General features: G+C 46.0%; 1 pseudogene; it reads right to left on the bottom strand.

Annotated features, from left to right (window-relative positions):
- The window catches only part of LOC115103568 (voltage-dependent calcium channel gamma-5 subunit-like), a 31,216-nt pseudogene that overhangs the window by 7,597 nt on the left and 3,126 nt on the right, over positions 1–20,493 (bottom strand).

The following is a 20,493-nucleotide window of genomic DNA, read 5'->3' as shown; positions in this document are numbered from 1 at the left end:
TTGGGAATAGGGAATAGACATAAAAGAGAACTGTTGCATAGAGTTGGGAATAGACATAGAAGAGAACTGTTGCATAGAGTTGGGAATAGACAGAAGAGAACTGTTGCATAGAGTTGGGAATAGACATAGAAGAGAACTGTTGCATAGAGTTGGGAATAGACATAGAAGAGAACTGTTGCATAGAGTTGGCAATAGACATAGAAGAGAACTGTTGCATAGAGTTGGGAATAGACATAGAAGAGAACTGTTGCATAGAGTTGGGAATAGACATAGAAGAGAACTGTTGCATAGAGTTGGGAATAGACAGAAGAGAACTGTTGCATAGAGTTGGGAATAGACCTAGAAGAGAACTGTTGCATAGAGTTGGGAATAGGGAAAAGACATCGGAGAGAACTGTTGCATAGAGTTGGAAATAGGGAATAGACATAGAAGAGAACTGTTGAAGAGTTGGGAATAGGGAATAGACATAAAAGAGAACTGTTGCATAGAGTTGGGAATAGATATAGAAGAGAACTGTTGCATAGAGTTGGGAATAGACAGAAGAGAACTGTTGCATAGAGTTGGGAATAGACATAGAAGAGAACTGTTGCATAGAGTTGGCAATAGACATAGAAGAGAACTGTTGCATAGAGTTGGGAATAGACATAGAAGAGAACTGTTGCATAGAGTTGGGAATAGACATAGAAGAGAACTGTTGCATAGAGTTGGGAATAGACATAGAAGAGAACTGTTTCATAGAGTTGGGAATAGACATAGAAGAGAACTGTTGCATAGAGTTGGGAATAGACATAGAAGAGAACTGTTGCATAGAGTTGGGAATAGACAGAAGAGAACTGTTGCATAGAGTTGCGAATAGACAGAAGGGAACTGTTGCATAGAGTTGGGAATAGACAGAAGAGAACTGTTGCATAGAGTTGGGAATAGACATAGAAGAGAACTGTTGCATAGAGTTGGGAATAGACATAGAAGAGAACTGTTGCACAGAGTTGGAAATGGGGAATAGACATAGAAGAGAACTGTTGAAGAGTTGGGAATAGGGAATAGACATAGAAGAGAACTGTTGCATAGAGTTGGGAATAGGGAATAGACAGAAGAGAACTGTTGCATAGAGTTGGGAATAGACATAGAAGAGAACTGTTGCATAGAGTTGGGAATAGACATAGAAGAGAACTGTTGCATAGAGTTGGGAATAGACATAGAAGAGAACTGTTGCATAGAGTTGGGAATAGACATAGAAGAGAACTGTTGCATAGAGTTGGGAATAGACATAGAAGAGAACTGTTGCATAGAGTTGGGAATAGACATAGAAGAGAACTGTTGCATAGAGTTGGGAATAGACAGAAGAGAACTGTTGCATAGAGTTGGGAATAGACAGAAGAGAACTGTTGCATAGAGTTGGGAATAGACCTAGAAGAGAACTGTTGCATAGAGTTGGGAATAGGGAAAAGACATCGGAGAGAACTGTTGCATAGAGTTGGGAATAGGGAATAGACATAAAAGAGAACTGTTGCATAGAGTTGGGAATAGACATAGAAGAGAACTGTTGCATAGAGTTGGGAATAGACAGAAGAGAACTGTTGCATAGAGTTGGGAATAGACATAGAAGAGAACTGTTGCATAGAGTTGGGAATAGACATAGAAGAGAACTGTTGCATAGAGTTGGGAATAGACATAGAAGAGAACTGTTGCATAGAGTTGGGAATAGACATAGAAGAGAACTGTTGCATAGAGTTGGGAATAGACATAGAAGAGAACTGTTGCATAGAGTTGGGAATAGACAGAAGAGAACTGTTGCATAGAGTTGGGAATAGACCTAGAAGAGAACTGTTGCATAGAGTTGGGAATAGGGAAAAGACATCGGAGAGAACTGTTGCATAGAGTTGGAAATAGGGAATAGACATAGAAGAGAACTGTTGAAGAGTTGGGAATAGGGAATAGACATAAAAGAGAACTGTTGCATAGAGTTGGGAATAGATATAGAAGAGAACTGTTGCATAGAGTTGGGAATAGACAGAAGAGAACTGTTGCATAGAGTTGGGAATAGACATAGAAGAGAACTGTTGCATAGAGTTGGCAATAGACATAGAAGAGAACTGTTGCATAGAGTTGGCAATAGACATAGAAGAGAACTGTTGCATAGAGTTGGGAATAGACATAGAAGAGAACTGTTGCATAGAGTTGGGAATAGACATAGAAGAGAACTGTTGCATAGAGTTGGGAATAGACAGAAGAGAACTGTTGCATAGAGTTGCGAATAGACAGAAGGGAACTGTTGCATAGAGTTGGGAATAGACAGAAGAGAACTGTTGCATAGAGTTGGGAATAGACATAGAAGAGAATTGTTGCATAGAGTTGGGAATAGGGAAAAGACATCGGAGAGAACTGTTGCACAGAGTTGGAAATAGGGAATAGACATAGAAGAGAACTGTTGAAGAGTTGGGAATAGGGAATAGACCTAGAAGAGAACTGTTGCATAGAGTTGGGAATAGGGAATAGACAGAAGAGAACTGTTGCATAGAGTTGGGAATAGACATAGAAGAGAACTGTTGCATAGAGTTGGGAATAGACATAGAAGAGAACTGTTGCATAGAGTTGGGAATAGACATAGAAGAGAACTGTTGCATAGAGTTGGGAATAGACATAGAAGAGAACTGTTTCATAGAGTTGGCAATAGACATAGAAGAGAACTGTTGCATAGAGTTGGCAATAGACAGAAGAGAACTGTTGCATAGAGTTGGGAATAGACATAGAAGAGAACTGTTGCATAGAGTTGGGAATAGACATAGAAGAGAACTGTTGCATAGAGTTGGGAATAGACAGAAGAGAACTGTTGCATAGAGTTGGGAATAGACAGAAGGGAACTGTTGCATAGAGTTGGGAATAGACAGAAGGGAACTGTTGCATAGAGTTGGGAATAGACAGAAGAGAACTGTTGCATAGAGTTGGGAATAGACAGAAGAGAACTGTTGCATAGAGTTGGGAATAGACAGAAGAGAACTGTTGCATAGAGTTGGGAATAGACATAGAAGAGAACTGTTGCATAGAGTTGGGAATAGGGAAAAGACATCGGAGAGAACTGTTGCATAGAGTTGGAAATAGGGAATAGACAGAAGAGAACTGTTGCATAGAGTTGGGAATAGGGAATAGACATAGAAGAGAACTGTTGCATAGAGTTGGGAATAGACATAGAAGAGAACTGTTGCATAGAGTTGGGAATAGACATAGAAGAGAACTGTTGCATAGAGTTGGGAATAGACATAGAAGAGAACTGTTGCATAGAGTTGGCAATAGACATAGAAGAGAACTGTTGCATAGAGTTGGCAATAGACATAGAAGAGAACTGTTGCATAGAGTTGGGAATAGACATAGAAGAGAACTGTTGCATAGAGTTGGGAATAGACAGAAGAGAACTGTTGCATAGAGTTGGGAATAGACAGAAGGGAACTGTTGCATAGAGTTGGGAATAGACAGAAGAGAACTGTTGCATAGAGTTGGGAATAGACAGAAGAGAACTGTTGCATAGAGTTGGGAATAGACAGAAGAGAACTGTTGCATAGAGTTGGGAATAGACTTGTGTTGTTTTAAAGGGTTTAAACAGACATCGACACCAGGGTTGTTAGATCAGGAAAGAGGAAGATACAAGCGACCAAAGAAAGGCGGTTACTTTTACTTTGTAAGACACATAATTGTACAAATATACACCGAGATCTTCAATGTTTGTTTGTTCCAACACCCAGCCATGACATTCTATCACCCTGTCCTGTGGGGAAAGAGTGCTTATTTTAATTTCACCCTACTCACTGGTGATGGTGTGTGTGTGTGCATGTATTTATTTATTTTATTTAACCTTTATTTAATTAGGCAAGTCAGTTAAGAACAAATCCCTATTTACAGTGACGGCCTACCGTATGTGTGCGCTTGAATCTCTCTCTCTCGCTCTGCAGAGTCTTAACAGTAATTAACCCTCTTCAATAAGGGAATCTTTGCTGTCAGTCTGGTATAATTGAATTACTATAAGACTAGTGATGAAGAGCCATGGGATCCCTCGCTGCCTTATTAAGCCATCATTACCCCGTCCCAAATGGCACCCTATTCCCTATATAGACCACAGTAAGGCACTATGTAGGGAAAAGGGGGTCATTTGGAACGCAGCCCATAGAATGATTCCATAATAAATGGAATCAAATTAGACTGCAACTTTCAGACATACTATGTGTTCATAAATACTATTCAGCTCTGCCCAGAAAAACATCATCAAAATTAGAGCACCATTTCCCAGCGTTGTACCTGAAAATGAGTGTGGGCACTCAGGTGACTGGTTAGGCCAGGAGGAGGACTTGGTGAACAGGTGAACCATGGTTAGATGGTTTGGTGGAATGAAAGGACGTATTTGTACTTTTGTACAGTACCCCTACTTGTCCAAATCGGGCCCCTAGTTTCTGGTCTGGAGCGTGAAGTCACAAGCTCTGCTGGTCGTCTACTTCGTAGCAACCTAGCGGTGCAAAAAGCCCTGGTTGGCCCTAGAAAGCTTATGTAAATTCCAATCGCCAGAAGGGCCCAACATTTTTTTTTTTGGGGGGGGGGGGCGTTTAGGGCTCTATAATTGGTTTATTATGGATCAACTTCGATCCCCACTCTGAATTCATTTAAAGTCCGCTACAAGTTTAAGATATTTAATCATATACGGATCCATTCTGACTACATCTGTTGTCATACAGGACCATGTACTGACACAGAACCAATTACGGGCCGGCAGCCTACGAGGAGGTGCCATGCAGCAATATGACGCGCTTCAAATTGTCCATAGGAATGAGTGGAAGACGTCAGCACTGTCTACTGTTTTTAATGTCTACGGTCAAGTCGATAGGTGGCTGATTTTCATTTTGTTCTAACTCAATAAGAAATCCCCTTCATGTTTCTTACTCGCTATGAGGTGGTTTACTGGACTCTTATTAGGCATACTCCTGGACTAAAAAAGCATGTTCAATCAGTGACCTGTTTGCAAGCTACTATAGCACCCTAGTATAGCACTACTATAGCACCCTAGTATAGCACTACTATAGCACCCTAGTATAGCACTACTATAGCACCCTAGTCATAACATCATCTTCATAGTCTCATGGGCATGAGAGAAGCGAGCTTTTATACAGTGGATTGGCCAGAGTCAGCACAAGCACAAATCAAACAGAGACTGGGACCAACAGCCGCATTTAATACCCCCACTCAATGGACGCTACGCAGCAGAAACACTGGGCCAAACACAGCCCATTCACACTCTATGGTGTAATGATGTATCGTAACAGTACTGAGCCAGATAGACCCTGTGTGTCTGTCACTAACTAACCCAACACAAGCCTAGATTTTCTGGGTCAAACGGATAGCTAGGTGGGGCAGTTTAGCAACAAGGCCATTAAATCACAGCTAAAACCTCAATGGAAGTTGGTCTTTTGGACCAAAGCAAAATGTCCTCTATTTAATCACCACAGAAACATGTAAATGTTGACAGTGTGTTGCTTGAGGATTTATGGGAGGTAAGGATGGACACTGAGGGCAAAAAAAAGACACGTTAAATGGAAGTACCTAGGAGTGTGCTTTGTAACATCATGCCACTCTGTGATGCTTCCTGGAAAGTATAATGCTGGTGGAGGGAGAAATTAGCCAGTCCTCCCCATTTATACCTCCACCAGCCTTCACTGGTACAATGGCAATATAGAAACAAATCCTGTTTATTGTCCTCACAAATATTACTTAGCAAGTGCATGCATTTTAAATACAGTAAATGTTAGGTCACTAGTTTGATTCTCATGCACTGGCTACAGTTGATTGTGTCAGCCTCAGTATCCAGAGGCTACCTGGGGAGAGAGAGTACAGTACATCAGAGAGGAAGTGAATACCTGGTTTACTGCTCGGAAACACTTTGAAAGCTGCCGTCGCTAAGAGAGAAAAGGGGTGAAAGTTAGTGCTTCCTGCTTCAAGCTCCCAGCATGCCTCGGGGGCGGTGAGGGGGGGGTAATAGGACAGGTGCTGTATGCTGGAATGACGAGCGGCATGGGCCAACGCTGACGAACAGTTCAGCAATGGGACACATGGGGTAGTGACAAAGGAAAAAGGCAATGTAGAAGAGCATGATTCCTCCTCCCCCCCCCCCCCCCCCCAGCGTACCAGAGCAAGAGGGCAGCCAGGGTGAGTTGACAGGACAAGTAATGGTAATAACCCAACATGGGTAGACAGGGTAACGCGAGGACAGATTATTGGGATGCAGCCGGGAGGGAGTGGAGAGAGGAGAGGATGAACATTTGACTCTCAAGAGTGGGTCCTGTGGCGGTCTAGTGAATCAGGACTGGAGTGCCAGCCTGTTTCGCCGCCTCGCCAACTTCCTGTCATCACTTACCAAAAACAGAAACAGACTGGCACCGGGGCCAGCTAGAAGGTACCAGTCATGAGACATAGACACTGAAGTAAAGTAAGTGAAATGCTTGTGCTTCTAGTTCCGACAGGGCAGTAATATCTAACAAGTAATCTAACAATTCCCCAACTACCTAATACGTGTGTAAAGGGGTGAATGAGAATGTGTACATGTAAGTATATGAATGAGCGATGGCCGAGCGGCATAGGCAAATTGCAATAGATGGTATAAAATACAGTATATACATGTGATATGAGTATTAAAGTGGCATTATTTAGAGTGGCATAATATAAAGTGACTAGTGATCCATTTATTAAAGTGGCCATTGATTGGGCCTCAATGTAGGCAGCAGCCTCTCTGAGTTAGTGATTGCTGTATAACAGTCTGATGGCCTTGAGGTAGAAGCTGTTTTTCAGTCTCTCGGTCCCTGCTTTGATGCACCTGTACTGACCTCGCCTTCTGGATGGTAGCGGTGTGAACAGGCAGTGGCTCAGGTGGTTGATGTCCTAGATTATCTTTTTGGCCTCCCTGTGACATTGGGTGCTGTAGGGGGGCAGGTAGTTTACCCCCGGTGATTCGTTGCACAGACTGCACCACCCTCTGGAGAGCCTTGCGGTTGAGGGCAGTGCAGTTGCCATACCAGGCTATGACACAGCCCGACAGGATGCTCTCGATTGTGCATCTGTAGAAGTTTGTCAGGGTTTTGGGTGACATGGCCACGCAGTCGTGGGTGAATAAGGAGTACAGGAGGGGGCTGAGCACGCACCCTTGTTGTCCCCCAGTGTTGAGGGTCAGCGAAGTGGAGATGTTGTTTCCTACCTTCACCACCTGGGGGCGGCCTGTCAGAAAGTCCAGGGCCCAATTGCACAGGGCAGGGTTGAGACCCAGGGCCTCCAGCTTGATGATGAGCTTGGATGGTACTATGGTGTTGAATGCTGAGCTGTAGTCAATGAACAGCATTCTTACATATGTATTCCTTTTGTCCAGATGGGATAGGGAAGTGTGCAGTGTAATGGCAATCGTGTCATTTGTGGACCTGTTGGGGCGGTATGAAAACTGAAGTGGGTCTAGGGTGGCCGGTAAGGTGGAGGTGATATGGTCCTTGACTAGTCTCTCAAAGCACATGATGACAGAAGTGAGTGCTACGGGGCGGTAGTCATTTAATTCAGTTATCTTTGCCTTCTTGGGTACGGGAACAATGGTAGCCATCTTGAAGCATTTGGGAACAACAGACTGGGATAGGGAGCGATTGAATATGTCTGTAAACACACCAGCAAGCTGGTCTGTGCATGCTCTGAGGACGCGGCTAGGGATGCCGTCTAGGCCAGGAGCCTTGCGAGGGTTAACACGTTTTACTCACGTCAGCCACAGAGAGTGGGGGAGGGGGGTTTGGGGTGCAGTCCTTGTTAGCGGGCTGCGACGGTGGCACTTTATTATCCTCAAAGCGGGCAAAGAAGGTGTTTAGTTTGTCTGGAAGCGTGACGCCGGTGTCCGTGACGTTCTTTTTGTAGTCCATGATTGTCTGTAGACCCTGCCACATACGTCTCGTGTCTGGGCCGTTGAATTGTGACTCCACCTTGTCCCTGTACTGGCATTTTGCTTGTTTGATTGCCTTGCAGAGGGAATAACTACACTGTTTATATTTAGTCATATTCCCAGACCTCTTTCCATGGTTAAATGCGGTGGATCGGATTTTCAGTTTTGCGCAAATGCCGCCATCCATCCACGGTTTCTGGTTAGGGTAGGTTTTAATAGTCACAGTGGGCACAACATCTCCAATGCACTTCTTTATAAATGCACTCACCGAGTCAGCGTATAGGTCGATGTTGTTCTCTGAGTCTGACCAGAACATATTCCAGTCTGCGTGATCAAAACAATCTTGAAGCGTGGCTTCCGATTGGTCGGATCAGCGTTGAATGGTTCTCGTCACTGGTACATCCTGTTTGAGTTTCTGCCTATAAGACGGTAGGAGCAAGATGGTGTCATGGTCGGATTTGCCAAAGGGAGGGCTTTGTATGCATTGCGGAAGTTAGAGTAGCAGTGGTCGAGGCTATTTCCCCCTCGCGTAGCGCAATCAATATGCTGGTAGAATTTAGGTAGCCTTGTTCTCTAATTTACTTTGTTAAAATTCCCAGCTACAATAAATGCAGCCTCAGGATATATGGTTTGCATATAGTCCAGTGAAGTTCCTTAATGGCCATCTTGGTGTCTGCTTGAGGGGGAATGTACACAGCTGTGACTATAACTGATGAGAAATCTCTTGGTAGGTACGCCTAAGGGGCAGCGTCTACCTTGATCCTAGATTCGTGCCGAAGGGCAACGTCTAGGGCGGCAGGTAGCTTAGCAGTTAGAGCGTTGGGCCAGTAACTTAAAGTTCGCTGGTAAAAATCTGACAATGTGTCCTTGAGTAATTTGCTCCAGGGGCACCGTACTACTAAACTCTTAGAAAAAAGGTGTTATCTAGAACCTTAAAGGGTTATTTGGCTGTCCCCATAGAATAATCCTTTTTTTGGTTCCAGGTATAATCATTTTTGGTTCCATGTAGAACCCTCTGTAGAAAGGGTTCCAAATGGGTTTTCCGGCTGTCCCAATAGGAAACCCTTTTGGGTTGTGTGTTCCAAAAGGGTTCTACCTGGAACCAAAAAGGGTTCTCCATGGGGACAGTCAAAGAAATATATATATATATATATATATATATATATATATATATATATATATATATATATATATTTTTTTTTTTTTATTGACCTTGATCTTACACTTGTGCCAGAGGGGCAACATCTACTCACCAAATATGAATCAGACTCTCCACATCTATGACTGCAGGGACATATGCATGTCTAAGCTGAACTGATCCTAGATCTGTACTTAAGGGGCAACGTCTACCCCTAACTAGAAACTTACCAGCTGTGAAGCAGACCCGCCAGAGGCCCGAGTGCAGGGACATGCGTAACTCGGTACTCTGGTTGAGGGGCAGGATGACGCCCTCCTCCAGATAGAGCCAGTAGTCAGTACTGACAGCGACGCCCAGCAGGCCCAGGGCACACACAGCGAACACGCTGCTCAGCACCGTCAACACCTTCCTGCCACACAGGGTCATACCACATCCACAACTGCAGGGGGCGCCGCCGGCAGAAAAAGAAACTGCAGAGAGACAGAGGATGGAGTTAGTGGAGAGTTAATAGAAAAAGGTAGTGGTCGGTGTCACAGTAGTCAATGATAAGGCCATGTCTATGTCCTAATGGTCAATTGTAAGGCAATGACTAAGACCCCATGGTCAAGCCTGCGTCCCAGTTGTCAATTGCCAGACAAGCTTGTAGGTAGTTTAAGCCAGGAGCATTATCTGGGAGGCATGTCTCAGTGTGTCACAAATGTCCCAGTAATCCTCCCTGCTCTCCTTTCCATCCTGACAACTAATCGGTGTATTATAGTTCAGTGTACTTTTATATTAGTGTATTACTTTGTCAGTTGTTTTGCTGTATTTTAGAAAATAGCCTCGTGCCCTGATCTCTCTAACTAAAAATAATTATTCAAATAACTATCGTGCTTCATGAACATTTGGTTGATTTTTAAAAAGCTGAACTTCGAACTGCAGTTGTCGGTTTGGCTGTCCTCGCCTTGCCTCGGGCCCCAGGCCCAAACCACACACCACTAATAGTGCAAGGGAAGCCTGTGAATGGCTCTAACACCTTACATTACTCCTCATATTCCTTAATTCAGCCCATCGGATTAACACAGCATGATCCGGTCAAGACCGATCGGATTAACACAGCATGATCCGGGATCGGATTAACACAGCATGATCCGGTCAAGACCAATCGGATTAACACAGCATGATCCGGGATCGGATTAACACAGCATGATCCGGTCAAGACCGATCGGATTAACACAGCATGATCCGGGATCGGATTAACAGAGCATGATCCGGTCAAGACCGATCGGCTTAACACGGCATGATCCGGTCAAGACCGATCGGATTAACACGGCATGATCCGGTCAAGACCGATCGGATTAACACGGCATGATCCGGTCAAGACCGATCGGATTAACACGGCATGATCCGGTCAAGACCGATCGGAATAACACGGCATGATCCGGTCAAGACCGATCGGAATAACACAGCATGATCCGGTCAAGACCGATCGGATTAACACAACACGATCCGGTCAAGACCGATCGGATTAACACAGCATGATCCGGTCAAGACCGATCGGATTAACACAGCATGATCCGGTCAAGACCGATCGGAATAACACAACACGATCCGGTCAAGCAGAAGTCCAGCAGTCTTACACTATGGTGGTGTGACATATGCCATCAGTCATAAGCAACACTGATCACTTGGTTGCAGTAGCCGTAGCCCACGCTAGCCAGAAGCCTGGTTTCCTGGCATGCATGGGGATAGGTGTTGAAAGTCATTTCACATAATGAGTTGTCTGTTTACTGTCACTGGCTGTTTTCGAGTGGGAGTGTGTGTGTGAGAAATAGCAATCTAATCAGGCTTTGTTTTTTCTCTCTTTGCATCGACTTGGGTGGCTTCGTGTGGCTTCACCACCCCTCGTATCGCGATGTCGATAACATGGCCTCACGAGCCCTCGTATCGCGATGTCGATAACATGGCCTCACGAGCCCTCGTATCGCGATGTCGATAACATGGCCTCACGAGCCCTCGTATCGCGATGTCGATAACATGGCCTCACGAGCCCTCGTATCGCGATGTCGATAACATGGCCTCACGAGCCCTCGTATCGCGATGTCGATAACATGGCCTCACGAGCCCTCGTATCGCGATGTCGATAACATGGCCTCACGAGCCCTCGTATCGCGATGTCGATAACATGGCCTCACGAGCCCTCGTATCGCGATGTCGATAACATGGCCTCACGAGCCCTCGTCTCGCGATGTCGATAACATGGCCTCACGAGCCCTCGTCTCGCGATGTCGATAACATGGCCTCACGAGCCCTCGTATCACGATGTCGATAACATGGCCTCACGAGCCCTCGTATCACGATGTCGATAACATGGCCTCACGAGCCCTCGTATCACGATGTCGATAACATGGCCTCACGAGCCCTCGTATCGCGATGTCGATAACATGGCCTCACGAGCCCTCGTATCACGATGTCGATAACATGGCCTCACGAGCCCTCGTATCACGATGTCGATAACATGGCCTCACGAGCCCTCGTATCGCGATGTCGATAACATGGCCTCACGAGCCCTCGTATCACGATGTCGATAACATGGCCTCACGAGCGCTCGTATCACGATGTCGATAACATGGCCTCACGAGCCCTCGTCTCACGATGTCGATAACATGGCCTCACGAGCCCTCGTCTCACGATGTCGATAACATGGCCTCACGAGCCCTCGTATCACGATGTCGATAACATGGCCTCACGAGCCCTCGTATCACGATGTCAATAACATGTGGGTACGAATGTATAAGATGAGACTAATGTATCTCATTTAAAGGGCTTTCGCATGTTCATTGTGTCAAAGGAGCGAGTCAGAGTCATTGTTGCAACAGCGGTAATGACTTGGTAATGTAAATATCTCATCTGACCTCGGTGACTGCTGAGGCAACATGTCATCTCTCCCACTACGGTTGACTCACTATGGTACAGCGATGCGTGTAATGACACTGGCCTATTCCATCATTACCAATGAACCACTTTATAATTTGGACAATTAGACAACCAATTACATTTAATTAGAAGTGGATGACAGCAAAAGGTCCATAGGCCTTCTCTTCAAACCAAAAGTAAATTTGGGCCATGTAGCTCACTCAAGAGGTGGAACATTTCCATTGGTCAGCTATCAGGAAGGAAAGGAGATGAGGTGATAGGGACACAACCATTGACTCACCAGTCAATCAAATTGTACTTTTTTAGCACAAAGGTCCAGCATGTGTAAGCAATGAGGGGCATTATCAGGTAGCCAATCAGTCCCCATTCAGTAAAGCGTCGACCCACACGTCCACTTAGACATTAATACCAGCCTTTCAACACCAGTGGCTTCGCTAGCATGTGAAGCGCTAGTTTGCATGTGATGCACAAGGCCATTCATTGACAGGCTACTGTGTTTTATCATAGGGCGGTTAACATTCAATGCTAGCATCCCATTGCGCTCATTCCGCGTTACACCCACAAGGCATCATTACCAAACCTCTAGAAATAGAGATCTATCAAGGCAGTTTGAGCTTCAATGTATAGAAGGCCTACTTCCTGGTGTGGACACAATTACAGTTTTCTAAATAACAGAATTTGAAATGATAGACGACAAAAAGCTACGCCTAAATGACAGAACATTGAATGATAATACAAAATGACAGAACACTAAATCACAATACTGACAGAGCACCAAATGACAGAATACTAAATGATACAAAACATAATGACCGAACAGACGTACAGACGTCATTAGTCCTTGTGCGATCAGTCAGAAATAGTCTGTCCATATTAAAGTGGCTGGGGAAATAGGGTAAAAAAAAAAGTGTGTGATTCTCTATTTCAACTGGATTTGGACACTTTTTTTTTTTTACAGATTTGTCTGTGTACATTAATGACTGTTAACTTGTTCTATGAAAAGTGTCCAAAACAGCTACTTCCACGGGAAGTTATTAGCAAAGATATTCTATGTTGTTATATTCATGAACTCTTATACCAGGAGAAAGCAACCAGTGCAGCGTGTTGTTGTTGACCTTTGAGTCATATACAAGTAAAAGACTGAGAAATATCCAGACAGACTTATCTTGTCTGCAGTGAAAATACCAGGAAGGTTAGAAGTGGGAATGCAGTTTCATAGTCTATCTAGTTGACGTCTAAGTGCCATGGTGAAATTGTTGCCGTTAGGGCAGAACAATATCCTCTACCTCAACATGAAAATGAGAGAGAAAAAAAAACTAAAATATGAAATATTAATCATCTCTTTGACAACTTATTTCCAATTCCCTCAGATGTCATTATCCTAGTGGTAGCAACCTTTTGAGGAGCCATTTGCTCTGCTCTCTGCCTGAGGCAGTCTGTTTCTCCTACCCAAAGGATAGCAAGATTAAATGCATAACATCAGTAGTTAGTGGTTTTTTGATTTTGGAATCATCTGTTTCCTAGATTTGTATGGATCCACTTATAAGGGCTGTTCTTAGGCACGACGCAACATAATTAGAGTAGTCAAAAGACATGTTTTGTCATACCCATGGTATACAATCTGATATACCACAGCTTTCAGCCAATCAGCATTCAGGGCTCGAACCACCCAGTTTATCATTTCAAATATATAATAGTTGGAGTGTCATTGTGTCCAATCCTCGCCACTTGAAGCACAGTCTTGGCAAAGGCTTAATGCCAATGGTACAGTGCGGAGTACAGGAAGCTATGATGATGTCCAACTTGCCAGTTTAATGTGTGAGTCATTGGTTTCCAAGAAACTTATCGACAAATGCACATAACACACACATGCTTGCATCTGCACACACACTTTTCGGATTAGATCAAAGGATACCCACAGCCAATAACCATTGAAATTCTCCATCATGTCCATTCACACACACACACAAAGAGATCAACAGGCCCCATTCAATCTACTATGAATACTAATTCAGTCCACACATTGTTTCAGCCCGTATGGGATTATGAACGGAGATTGAGCCGAGAAAAACTGTCTATTGACCAATGTGTCTCATTAGATGTTCAAAGCTTCCAGGGCCTAAGCAGGGAGATCCAAAAAGCCCCATAGTCCCCTTTGCATTTTTTCAAACTACCTTTGAAGGTGGACACATCCATAGTATCACATTTTCATTTCATTTCATTATAGTACAACGGTTTGATTTGTTTGATCGTAGCTAGCTACATAGCCGTCTCTGTATCAAAGATAATTGTGTAGTCTAGAGCGATTTTCTAGGTTACCTAGCCAGCTATTGTCGTTCTTTTAACGCAACGTAACGTAATCAACAACGCAGCCACTGCCAGCTAGCCTACAAAGTCAACAACGCAGCCACTGCCACCAAGCCTACTTCAGCAGTACTGTATCATTTTTAATCATTTTAGTCAATAAGATTCTTGCTACGTAAGCTCAACTTTCTGAACATTCGAGACGTGTAGTCCACTTGTCATTCCAATCTCCTTTGCATTAGCGTAGCCTCTTCTGTAGCCTGTCAACTATGTGTCTGTCTATCCCTGTTCTCTCCTCTCTGCACAGACCATACAAACGCTCCACACCGCGTGGCCGCGGCCACCCTAATCTGGTGGTCCCAGCGCGCACGACCTACGTGGAGTTCCAGGTCTCCGGTAGCCTCTGGAACTGCCGATCTGCGGCCAACAAGGCAGAGTTCATCTCAGCCTATGCCTCCCTCCAGTCCCTCGACTTCTTGGCACTGACGGAAACATGGATCACCACAGATAACACTGCTACTCCTACTGCTCTCTCTTCGTCCGCCCACGTGTTCTCGCACACCCCGAGAGCTTCTGGTCAGCGGGGTGGTGGCACCGGGATCCTCATCTCTCCCAAGTGGTCATTCTCTCTTTCTCCCCTTACCCATCTGTCTATCGCCTCCTTTGAATTCCATGCTGTCACAGTTACCAGCCCTTTCAAGCTTAACATCCTTATCATTTATCGCCCTCCAGGTTCCCTCGGAGAGTTCATCAATGAGCTTGATGCCTTGATAAGCTCCTTTCCTGAGGACGGCTCACCTCTCACAGTTCTGGGCGACTTTAACCTCCCCACGTCTACCTTTGACTCATTCCTCTCTGCCTCCTTCTTTCCACTCCTCTCCTCGTTTGACCTCTCCCTCTCACCTTCCCCCCCTACTCACAAGGCAGGCAATACGCTCGACCTGATCTTTACTAGATGCTGTTCTTCCACTAACCTCATTGCAACTCCCCTCCAAGTCTCCGACCACTACCTTGTATCCTTTTCCCTCTCGCTCTCATCCAACACTTCCCACACTGCCCCTACTCGGATGGTATCGCGCCGTCCCAACCTTCGCTCTCTCTCCCCCGCTACTCTCTCCTCTTCCATCCTATCATCTCTTCCCTCTGCTCAAACCTTCTCCAACCTATCTCCTGATTCTGCCTCCTCAACCCTCCTCTCCTCCCTTTCTGCATCCTTTGACTCTCTATGTCCCCTATCCTCCAGGCCGGCTCGGTCCTCCCGTCCCGCTCCGTGGCTCGACGACTCATTGCGAGCTCACAGAACAGGGCTCCGGGCAGCCGAGCGGAAATGGAGGAAAACTCGCCTCCCTGCGGACCTGGCATCCTTTCACTCCCTCCTCTCTACATTTTCCTCTTCTGTCGCTGCTGCTAAAGCCACTTTCTACCACTCTAAATTCCAAGCATCTGCCTCTAACCCTAGGAAGCTCTTTGCCACCTTCTCCTCCCTCCTGAATCCCCCTCCCCCCTCCTCCCTCTCTGCAGATGACTTCGTCAACCATTTTGAAAAGAAGGTCGACGACATCTGATCCTCGTTTGCTAAGTCAAATGACACCGCTGGTTCTGCTCACACTGCCCTACCCTGTGCTCTGACCTCTTTCTCCCCTCTCTCTCCAGATGAAATCTCGCGTCTTGTGACGGCCGGCCGCCCAACAACCTGCCCGCTTGACCCTATCCCCTCCTCTCTTCTCCAGACCATTTCCGGAGACCTTCTCCCTTACCTCACCTCGCTCATCAACTCATCCCTGACCGCTGGCTACGTCCCTTCCGTCTTCAAGAGAGCGAGAGTTGCACCCCTTCTGAAAAAACCTACACTCGATCCCTCCGATGTCAACAACTACAGACCAGTATCCCTTCTTTCTTTTCTCTCCAAAACCCTTGAACGTGCTGTCCTTGGCCAGCTCTCCCGCTATCGCTCTCAGAATGACCTTCTTGATCCAAATCAGTCAGGTTTCAAGACTAGTCATTCAACTGAGACTGCTCTTCTCTGTATCACGGAGGCGCTCCGCACTGCTAAAGCTAACTCTCTCTCCTCTGCTCTCATCCTTCTAGACCTATCGGCTGCCTTCGATACTGTGGACCATCAGATCCTCCTCTCCACCCTCTCCGAGTTGGGCATCTCCGGCGCGGCCCACGCTTGGATTGCGTCCTACCTGACAGGTCGCTCCTACCAGGTGGCGTGGCGAGAATCCGTCTCCTCACCACGTGCTCTCACCACTGGTGTCCCCCAGGGCTCTGTTCTAGGCCCTCTCCTATTCTCGCTATACACCAAGTCACTTGGCTCTGTCATAACCTCACATGGTCTCTCCTATCATTGCTATGCAGACGACACACAATTAATCTTCTCCTTTCCCCCTTCTGATGACCAGGTGGCGAATCGCATCTCTGCATGTCTGGCAGACATATCAGTGTGGATGACGGATCACCACCTCAAGCTGAACCTCGGCAAGACGGAGCTGCTCTTCCTCCCGGGGAAGGACTGCCCGTTCCATGATCTCGCCATCACGGTTGACAACTCCACTGTGTCCTCCTCCCAGAGCGCTAAGAACCTTGGCGTGATCCTGGACAACACCCTGTCGTTCTCAACTAACATCAAGGCGGTGGCCCGTTCCTGTAGGTTCATGCTCTACAACATCCGCAGAGTACGACCCTGCCTCACACAGGAAGCGGCGCAGGTCCTAATCCAGGCACTTGTCATCTCCCGTCTGGATTACTGCAACTCGCTGTTGGCTGGGCTCCCTGCCTGTGCCATTAAACCCTTACAACTCATCCAGAACGCCGCAGCCCGTCTGGTGTTCAACCTTCCCAAGTTCTCTCACGTCACCCCGCTCCTCCGCTCTCTCCACTGGCTTCCAGTTGAAGCTCGCATCCGCTACAAGACCATGGTGCTTGCCTACGGAGCTGTGAGGGGAACGGCACCTCAGTACCTCCAGGCTCTGATCAGGCCCTACACCCAAACAAGGGCACTGCGTTCATCCACCTCTGGCCTGCTCGCCTCCCTACCACTGAGGAAGTACAGTTCCCGCTCAGCCCAGTCAAAACTGTTCGCTGCTCTGGCCCCCCAATGGTGGAACAAACTCCCTCACGACGCCAGGACAGCGGAGTCAATCACCACCTTCCGGAGACACCTGAAACCCCACCTCTTTAAGGAATACCTAGGATAGGATAAAGTAATCCTTCTCACCCCCCTTAAAAGATTTAGATGCACTATTGTAAAGTGGCTGCTCCACTGGATGTCAATAAGGTGAATGCACCAATTTGTAAGTCGCTCTGGATAAGAGCGTCTGCTAAATGACTTAAATGTAAATGTTAAATGTAATCCATTCTGTGTCTGGAATCCAATACCAGTCCAATACTTGGATGAACACCCAAAAGCGGCAATCTAGTGAACCATACTTCCTGTTTAGTGTCTAGCATTTTCTATTACTATAGAAACCTAACAGTCTTATTTGATAGCACCTGAAGCCATTTTGACCATGCACCTACTCTGGGTTCTGTTCATAAAGACAAGCGATAGAAAACTAAAAGGATTGTTTCTTATTAGACAAGTCCCAGTTCCGTTTCATTTTCTCCGGTTGGTGCTTTATGAACATGACCCAGGTCTGTTCTGTGGTGTGTTTCCCACCACTCGAGGGCGGAGTTCATTTTAACAGCGACTTAAAGCCAATTTATGCTTGATCCGAAAATGTGGTCGGAGGCTTCGTATGGAGGGTGTGACGCAATTGCGTCGCCTCCGGAGGAATGCAGAGGCCAAATCAAGCGCCGTACTGCATCGCCGTGCACCTCTCAAACTTTGTAACAATGCAGACGGCTCCGTAAAGCTCAACATTGACATGATTGGTTGACGGCGAAAGGCAAAAAGTAGATTTGCTCTGACTTCTGCGGAGGCCGCATGGCAGTAAATGCTGTACGGCAACATCAGATGTCAGATTGACCACGCAGCGCCTTTTAGGCAGATGTGCACATGTATCTAACTGTCTCCAGAGGAATGGAACCCACTGCATCACCACTAAACTAGGTCAGTCAGTACTCTCTCTGTCCATTCAATTAGCATGCACCCAGCCTCATCAGCCTCCATTCAACCCAAAAACCAACTACCGTTTTTCAACACAACCGCCAGAAAGTCAATGATGCGGGGGGGCAATGAAACAAAACTCTGTTCCCAGAACTCTCACAGCCTCATGGAAAAAGGGGTTCATGGTGGTCACTGGTCAGGATCGCATATGGAATGTATACGTTTAGTCTTTGGATATGTTTAAGGCTAAGGTGTTATCCATTGGTTGCTTGGAGGCACCGTCCTTGTCATGATCGATTGTCATTTGGGATTGGTAGAGAATTCTCTCAATTTAGACGTCATCGACACTCTGTTTGTGGATGTTGCTAATAGGCTACACCTGCTCATTTTAATACCAAGCATTCTGAACATAGTATGAAACAGACAGTTGGGCTTCTATTACCCAACCGACTTGGTCCCTACCACAGAACGTGATGGTCACGCTAGGACCTGGTTATAATCCGGTAACCGCTGGAGTTACTCAAACATTTGTCAATAGCAGAACAGAAATGCATGTTAAGTAAAATGTTTTTTTTTTGTGTTTTTAAAAAAACATTATTTCTCTGTCAAGGACTCGTCTGTGCACTACTTTCGGGAAAGCCACTGACCCAGTTTCCATGACGGCCAGATGTCGCTACGCACCGTCTCCAGAGTAACGTGGCCTGTGTGTTCCACTGAAGCGAGCGGGCGGTCAGTGGGGTGGACAGCATCAGAGGACTATAGGGCCCTGGGGTCAGTGGCTCGACATGGGGGACACGACATGGGGCCATGGTGGAATCTAGCAGCTAGCTAGCCACAATCATCACCCTCCATAGCCCCTGTATATAGCACTAGCATACAGTAGCATAGACACTACAGGGCTGTGCTAACTCAGCCATACTCATATGTCAGTCTTCTTGACCAACAAAACACTCAGACTCCCGGTACTCTTCCCCAGGTCATAAAGGTCATGTTATTTCACCTCTGTGCTCCCAAAACAACATTCCACCGGCCCTCCATCTAAATATTTCAATTTCCACAAAAAAAAAAAGAGGGCTTCATTTTTTAACACAAACTCAACCCAACAGTTAAACCTCTGGAGACTCTGCAGAGGGCATCTTACCAGCCTAGAGTCTTTAGGGTTCAGAGGCAACAACGGACTGACTCTGACTGAGTGCCTGGGGACAGTTCATGTCAGAACATGTTAGTAGGCTTGAGCAGTGCTTGCCTCACTCCAAGCCTTTTATGCTGCTCCAAAGGCATCTCCCTGACAGATCTCAGCCAGTGTTTCTTGGCTCTGCTCGCCTCTTCGGTCACACTTCATTCGTATGGTCCCGATTTTCCATCTGTAAACGCTCTACAGATGGTCATACTATCTGTTGATAAGCAACTGCTTTCTAAGGTTACAGTAAGGGTGGGGTTTTAAGTTTAGAATAAGGGTTAGGGTTAAGGTTTGGGTTAGAGATAGTTAGTTGAAATGCTACTGACAATCTGTAGAGCATCTACAGATGGACAATCCAAAGAAAGTGTTACCGCCTCTTCAAACATGGCCAGATTGTCAACAGCCTGTCAATCAACTCCAAATCCACAAAATAAACTCAGAGGAACTGTGGTCATCATCTTCTCAAATCAAATTCTTTCAGATGACACTCCACTGTTGATTATGTCCGAAATCTAGATTTGGATCTGATCAAATGTATTTTCACTTCAAAAATGAAGACACATAAGTGAGTCTCTTTATACCTCAGCTGTATGCTACGAGGAACTCTCCCACAGTTCCTCATAGACGTAGAGGCAAACGTCATGGCAGTGCATTGCGTTTGAGAGGCAAATGGCACAACACAGCCAGTCACCCAGAGAAATGGCACATTCTCCGGCTTTGTAATGAGACCAAGTACTGCTCTCTCTTTAAGTACTTAGCTTGGCCATGTCTCTTTTGTGTGCGGCACAATACTAAGGTTCCCACATTAAGGAAGACCGAATAGGCTCATGGGCCAGTCGGAAGAAACAGCGCTTACATGTAAGAGTCACGAAGTCAGTGTGTTGTTATGACAGTGTCATAGGGGAGAGACAGACAGACAAACAGACAGACAGGGGCATAGGCAGGCTGGCTGAGACAGTGTA

This window comes from Oncorhynchus nerka, linkage group LG21, assembly GCF_034236695.1.
Source record: "Oncorhynchus nerka isolate Pitt River linkage group LG21, Oner_Uvic_2.0, whole genome shotgun sequence".
NCBI lineage: Eukaryota > Metazoa > Chordata > Actinopteri > Salmoniformes > Salmonidae > Oncorhynchus > Oncorhynchus nerka.
Note: the sequence above shows the minus strand (reverse complement) of the source record. Positions and strands in the feature narration are given on the sequence as shown.